The sequence below is a fragment of the Pan paniscus genome, chromosome 7 (assembly GCF_029289425.2).
Source record: "Pan paniscus chromosome 7, NHGRI_mPanPan1-v2.0_pri, whole genome shotgun sequence".
Taxonomy (NCBI): domain Eukaryota; kingdom Metazoa; phylum Chordata; class Mammalia; order Primates; family Hominidae; genus Pan; species Pan paniscus.
The window spans coordinates 31,594,079-31,600,966 of NC_073256.2; the positions used below are offsets into that span (position 1 = coordinate 31,594,079).

Below are 6,888 nucleotides of genomic sequence, written 5' to 3' on the forward strand. Positions count from 1 at the left end.
GTATTTGGGGAAAATTCATGATTATTCAATTGTTCCTTGACCCTAACTTTGTGACGCCTATGAAAACAAAGGTGAATCTTGTTAGACAAGGCTGGCGAGAGGTTCTGAGACAGGTAAGAGACGAGGAAATGCATCCAGTAATACCTGCTTGTTCTTCCTCGGGTCAAACAGTATCTTGTGATATCTGTGAAGCTTTCCCATAGTGAAATCTGGAACATTTTAAAGGGAGGCACAGATACTTCCCACCAGATCTAGCCCTGCTTTTCTTCCAGTGCTTTTCAATAAGGTTCCTCAGTAATCTTTATTGCTAGAGTTAATGTTCACAACCAACACCCCCCCAACACATCTCTCCTCTTTTTTTCCTCTGTCTTATTTTTCTTTGACACCTCTGCATCATAAGACAGTTTAGGTAGTTTGTTTAGCTTCATTTTATGAAAGAGAGAAATAAATCCAGGATCCCCTGGTACACCCAACAGACATACAACTAACACTGGAGTCTGGGTTGCAGCCCAGGGATGAGTGCCCTGAGCCCCTGAACCTTTGTGTTGAGATGGACCACTCTGGGAACCAGCGCTGTATTCATGCAAACAGCTGCAGAATGTAGCAAGGAAATTTATGTAATTAGTGAAGCAGGCAGAGATAGGAGTTTTGGCTTCATATTTAAATTCCACTCCATGAGCCCAAGGTGGAGAGTGTTTTGTTATCTACCCACGTGGGACTGATTTCCCTTTTAGGCCTCTAAATCAAATACCAGTACGGTGGCAGGAGCCCAAGAAACTGTAAGAGATTGAGGCCAGAAAATTCTCATGCGTCCACTCCCTAAAGCTCTGGGTTCCCAGTTTCTGCCAAGCTACAGAAGCTCCTAAGTGAGAGTATCACACGGGATGCCAAGCGGGCATTTCGTAAAATTGCCCTTGTTAGGCAGTGGTGCCAGCCACCCCAGAGGCTCAGTACTGGGTCACTCTGAAGGACTCCAGGGCGCTGCACTTTATCAAAGGATCGGGAGACAGCTGCGCATTCTCACGTTCAGGTTTTTCCAAGGGTGGAGAGAGGACTTAGTTGGCTCTCCGGGCTCTGTGCCCTCTCCCTTGCTGAAGGCACCATCTCATTCAACACCTCCTCTTTTGTTTACTATTGTGAAACCTCTAGGTGTATCACCTCAATTATAAACCCAGACTGGGGCTTTCCTCTCCCCATACCCCATCATCTCATAACTTTCCTGGGTGAGCTGGCACAGGTACTACAGAACAGAGCCCACACATGTCCACCGTCTCTCCAGACAGCATCCAGGGCAAAGTCTGTCTCCACCCAGTAGCCCTTGATGGCTTAGTTGGTGCTTGTTCCTGGGGATGTTCTTCCAGGGAGTGTGTGAATCTGAAGGGCAAGTGGCAAGAAGCAAGAAGGTAAGGGATGGATGGAGGCATGGAGTGGAAACCTGGTAAAAAAAAAAAAAAAGGCGAGGCCAGGTGTGGAGGCTCAAGTCTGTAATCCCAGCACTTTGGGAGGCTGAGGCGGGCAGATGACGAGGTCAGGAGTTCGAGACCAGCCTGGACAATATGGTGAAACCCTGTCTATACTAAAAATACAAAAATTAGCCGGGTGTCCTGGCACACGCCTATAATCGCAGCTACTCAGGAGGCTGAGGCAGGAGAATCGCTTGAGCCCAAGAGGTGGAGGGTACAGTGAGCCGAGATTGTGCCACTGCACTCCAGTGTGGGCAACAGAGTGAGACTCCATCTTGGAAAAAAGGTGAGTAGGGGGGCTGGTCCAAGTGCAATGGTATCTACAACGAATTGATCACAACCAGTTACAGATTTTTTTGTTCCTTCTCCACGCCCGCTGCTTCACTTGACTAGCCTAAAAAAATAAAAAAATTAAAAGGCGGTGGGGAGACACTAACTTTGTGTTGCTAACTTGAAGCCATAAACATTTGAGTCATAAAGAATGACTCTGATGAGTGGACTGAATGCTGTTTGACTCAGAAAATATTCCAGTACCTGTTCCAGCTTGATTTAAAGACTTATAATGTTTCTCATCATCCCCACTGGGCTTTCAGAGGCGCTGTCCTCTTGGATGTGGTGGCTAGAAGGCTGGGCATTCCCATCTCTGCTTTACTTCACTCCATAAGGCGAGCAAGGGCCTTAGGAATCTCTCCTTAATTTCTTCCTCTTTTCCTCTCTCTCTCTTACCTGGCATAGGTTAAACCACCAGAATGATTTGGCTTCTAAACCGCAGAAAGCTTCATGCATCCTAGCTCTATGTTAAAAGAGAGGGCTTTGATTAGGGACAGCAGGGAGCAGGTAATGATTGATAATATCCTTCAATGTTTTTGTGAAACTACCATATGAAAGAGGGGGTGGGGATCAGGATAGATTTAGGAAGGTGGAGCCGGGCGCGGTGGCTCACGCCTGTAATCCCAGCACTTTGGGAGGCCAAGGCGGGAGTATCACGAGGTCTCAGGAGATTGAGACCATCATGGCAGTGAAACCCCGTCTCTACTAAAAATATAAAAAATTAGCCAGGTGTGGTGGCGGGTACCTGTATTCCCAGCAACTTGGGAGGCGGAGGCAGGAGAATGGCATGAACCCGGGAGGCAGAGCTTGCAGTGAGCCGAGATCGCGCCACTGCACTCCAGCCTGGGTGACAGAGCGAGACTCCGTCTCAAAAAGATTTAGGGAGGTGGGAGTGGGAGAGGTAGGCCTACAAAAGATTATCCCATAGGTAACCTAATCTCATTAATCTCTTTCCTCACCCAAAATATACCACCTATGTCTACGTGAAGCAGAAATGAAACCTAGATGAAGGCGTGCAGGAACAACAGGAGCATAGTAACTGCGGCCACAGTAAACCTGACGATTCTAAGAGCAGCATTGAATGCAGTGAAAGGGAGGTGATCAGCGTCATTTGTGGGGTTTTTTTGTTTTGTTTTGTTTTGAGACAGAATTTCACTCTGTTGCTCAGGCTGAGTGTAGTGGCATGATCATAGCTCATTGCAGCCTCTATCAAGAGGATGGCTTAAGCCATCCTCCCACCTCAGCCTCCCGGAGTAGCTGGGACTACAGGCATGCACCACCACACCTGGCTAATTTTTTACTTTTTGGTTGAGACAGGTCTTGCTTTGTTGCCGCTGGTCTTGAATTCTTGGCCTCAAGCAACCCTCCTGCTTTAGCCTCCCAAAGTCTTGGGATTACAAGCCCTTGATTCTGATCCTAACTTAAACTACTTTCCCTGTCCCTGCCCCTTCTGGTTTGAGGGTGACTGGTTTATATGTACCTCTGTTCCTTATGGAAATGTCTCACATCCCTTGGAGAGAATGCTTCCTTGTGGATGTCTTTTCTGAGATGCTACAGAACGTAGAGAACAATACACTGATTCTTAACCTGTGCAATGCGAACTCATGTTAAGAGCCCTGTGCTTCTTGTTAAAAGGGCCATAAATCAATATTCGTAGTATTTTTAGACATAAGGGACAAAATATCTTACTCAGATATGTACACATTTTATGTTATTAAAACATAGGTAGAGGCTTTTGTGATAAATAAAACACAAAGTAATTTCAAAATGTACCAAATTCATAGCAGCTGTTTGGTATCATATTTCAATCAACAGAATAAAAGTACAGCTGCAATTCTGTAGGGGTTTATGAAAGTTTTTGACTTTCATAAGAATTTATAGCAGAAAGGTTGGAAACTACTGCTATATAGAGAGGCTGCCTCAATGTATAGTCACTGCTCTTGGAACAGCTTGACTACTTAAGAGAAACATAAGAGGAGTTCAGGAAAAGGCAAACAATTCTATGGTCTTGGCAGATGAGCTAAACCATTTTGGAACTTGAAGAATATCGAAATGAAAGCAGTTGTTGTCTTGGTAACTCAATGATGGTAGTCTACAGTTTGTTGTTGTTATTGTTGTTGTTGTTGTTGTTGTTGTTGTTGTTTTTGAGATGAAGTGTTGCTCTTGGAGCCCAGGCTGGAGAATAATGGCACAATCTCAACTCACTGCATCCTCCGCCTCCCAGGTTCAAGAGATTTTCCTGCCTCAGCCTTCTGAGTAGCTGGGATTACAGGTGCCTGCCACCAAACCCGGCTAATTTTTGTATTTTTAGTAGAGACGGGGTTTCACCATGTTGGCCAGGCTGGTCTTGAGCTCCTGACCTCAGGCGATCCCCCCGCCTCAGCCTCCCAAAGTGCTAGGATTACAGGCGTGAGCCACGGCTCCCAGCCAGTAGGCTAAAGTTTTAAACAACCGGGTTTGGCTGGTACAGTGGGTACAGCTCACGAATGTAATCCCAGCACTTTGGGAGGCCAAGGCAGGAGGATCACTTGAGGCCTGGAGTTGGAAACCAGCCTGGGCAGCACAGTGAGACCCCGTCTTTACGCCCCCCCAGCCCCCTCAAAAAAGCCCGGTGTGGTGTCATGCTCCTGTATTCCTAGCAGAGGCAGAAGGATCTCTTGAGCCCAGGAGTATGAGGCTGCAGGATCACACCACTACATTCCAGTCTGAAGACCCTGTTTCTAAAACTAAGAATAAAGTAAACAGTGGGGCTTGAGGATTCTTACATACTTATCAAATTGACTGAGGATCTTTCCTAAAGTCATTGCCATTGTCTGTACTTGTTGACACCATGTAGCCTCTCTAAGTAGGGCTTTGAGACACCTGTACAGGCAGGCATACAACCAGCACACATACATGAAGAGGCTGAAAGACAGCTTGGTGGCCCACGATTTTAGCCTCAATGTTAAATATATGTTACTTGGCTCATAGTCAGCAAGAGTCCATTGTGTTATAATATTACCACACTTCTTTAATAAGTTAAAATTGCAATATCATAAAAATATTAATTCACACCTTTAAGACACATTTTTACCTGCACTCAGTACTGGATTGTTTGATTGGTAAATTGCATGCTCAGCTGATTAAAGTTGGGTGAAAGGAACATAATTCATCTAGTGTTCAGTGCAAGACCTTCTGGAAAGCACCTAGGATCATGAAATAATTTTGAAAATGGTTGGGAGGCTCCTGTTCTAGGGTTCCCAGGCATTAAGGTGGAGAATAAGTGGTTCCTCCAAATTTCAATGAAAGGATGAATTTAGGCAGCTCAACGAAGTGCCTGTGACAGCACCAGTCACAGGCACTTTTGTGTGTGGGGCGGGATGGGAAGGGAACGAGTAGTGATATATTGTGGTGGCTAAAACAGCAGGAATCAGACTGGGGAAAGGTGCCTACTACTTCCAGAACAAGGTGGCTTAAAATACTCAGGAGGCAGCCTAGGGAGAAGGAGCTAGCCAGATCAAGATCTGGCCAGACGTGGTGGCTCCCACCTGTAATCCCAGCATTTTGGGAGGCTGAGGTGGGAGGATAGCTTGAGACCAGTCTGGGCAACACAGTGAGACCTCTATCTCTACAAACACAAAAGGGAAAAAAAATGCACCAAAACAACAACAGAATAACCCCAAAATTAGCCAAGTATTGTGATGCATGCTCAGTCCGAGCTACTCAGGAGGCTGAAGTGGGAGGATTGCTTGAGCCCAGGGATTCAAGGCTTCAGTGAGCCATGACTGCTATTGCATTCCAGCCTGGATGACAGAGGAGACACTGCCTTAAAAAAAATTCTCAGCCGGGCGCGGTGGCTCACACCTGCAATCCCAGTGCTTTGGGAGGCCGAGGCGGGCGGATCACCTGAGGTCAGGAGTTTGAGACCAGCCTGGCCAACATGATGAAACCCTGTCTCTACTAAAAAATACAAGAATTAGCTGGGTGTGGTGGCAGGTGCCTTAATCCCAGCTACTTGGGAGGCAGAGGCAGGATAATCGTTTAAACCTGGGAGGCGGAGGTTGCAGTGAGCCAAGATCAAGCCATTGCACTCAAACCTGGGGGACAAGAGCAAGACTTCTCTCAAAAAAAAAAAAATCTCTATATCTATCTATCTATCTATCTATCTATCATCTATCTATCTATCTATCTATCTATCTATCTATCTATCTATCTATTTATCTGTCTGTCTGTCTGTCTGTCTGTCTGTCTGTCTGTCTATTTGTGTTTCTGTCTATCTGTGTGTCAAACAAAAAAACGCAAGGTAGTGTTCATGGTCCAATGTAGAATGATCATATTCATCCAGTCAAGGCAGTTGGGCTGGTAGTTGGGTCATATGCCTGATATCTTCCCCTGGTTTTCTCTCATCTTCCTGATGTTCCCTTTGAAGGTCCTCTTGGCATTAATTTTAACCAGATCTTATCTATATGAGCATATCAACATGGGACCATGTTGGCATGGGATGTGGTGTGTGAATTGGTACAAAAACTTCACCCCGCTGGAGGTAGTAAGGCATAGCCAGTGCAGACATTGATACTTTTACATCAGGAGAAAGCTCTTTCCTCTGTCATAATTATATTTTACTTCTGAGACATCTCCTTCAGAGCTTTCACAAATGCTCTACCCAGACACTGTCAGTGGCATTGTACTAAAATTGTTTGTCAGCTCTGGCAATTCAGTGGAATTGCCTTAAACTACATTAGTGAAAATGGAGTTGTGATGGTTATGAAATGGAATCTGAATTAGCAGAGATTGTGAATCTCCATTTTCCATTTTCTGGAGGCTTTTGCTGCATTTTGTGTGTGGGAGTTGAAGTACCTTTGTAGCCCCGGATATCAGTGAAGAAATTGTCATCTGAATATGGTAAGTTGCAGAATGGATATGGATGGCTCTATGACTGGTTTCTGATTGGTTTCTCTTTCTACTAGGGTTGTCAGATAAAATGCATGCTACCTAGTGACATTTTAATTTCAGATAAATAGCAAGTATACCTTTTAGTATAACTGTGTCCTATGCAATATTTGATATATAATGAAAGAATTATCTGAAATTCAAATTTCACTGGGTGTTTTGTGTA

The 6,888-nt window shown here is 45.1% G+C and overlaps 1 protein-coding gene across 5 annotated transcripts in view; it reads right to left on the reverse strand.

Annotated features, from left to right (window-relative positions):
• DLC1 (DLC1 Rho GTPase activating protein) overlaps positions 1-6,888 on the reverse strand; it is a 527,425-nt gene that overhangs the window by 75,052 nt on the left and 445,485 nt on the right. The gene's annotated exons all lie outside the window — the stretch shown is intronic.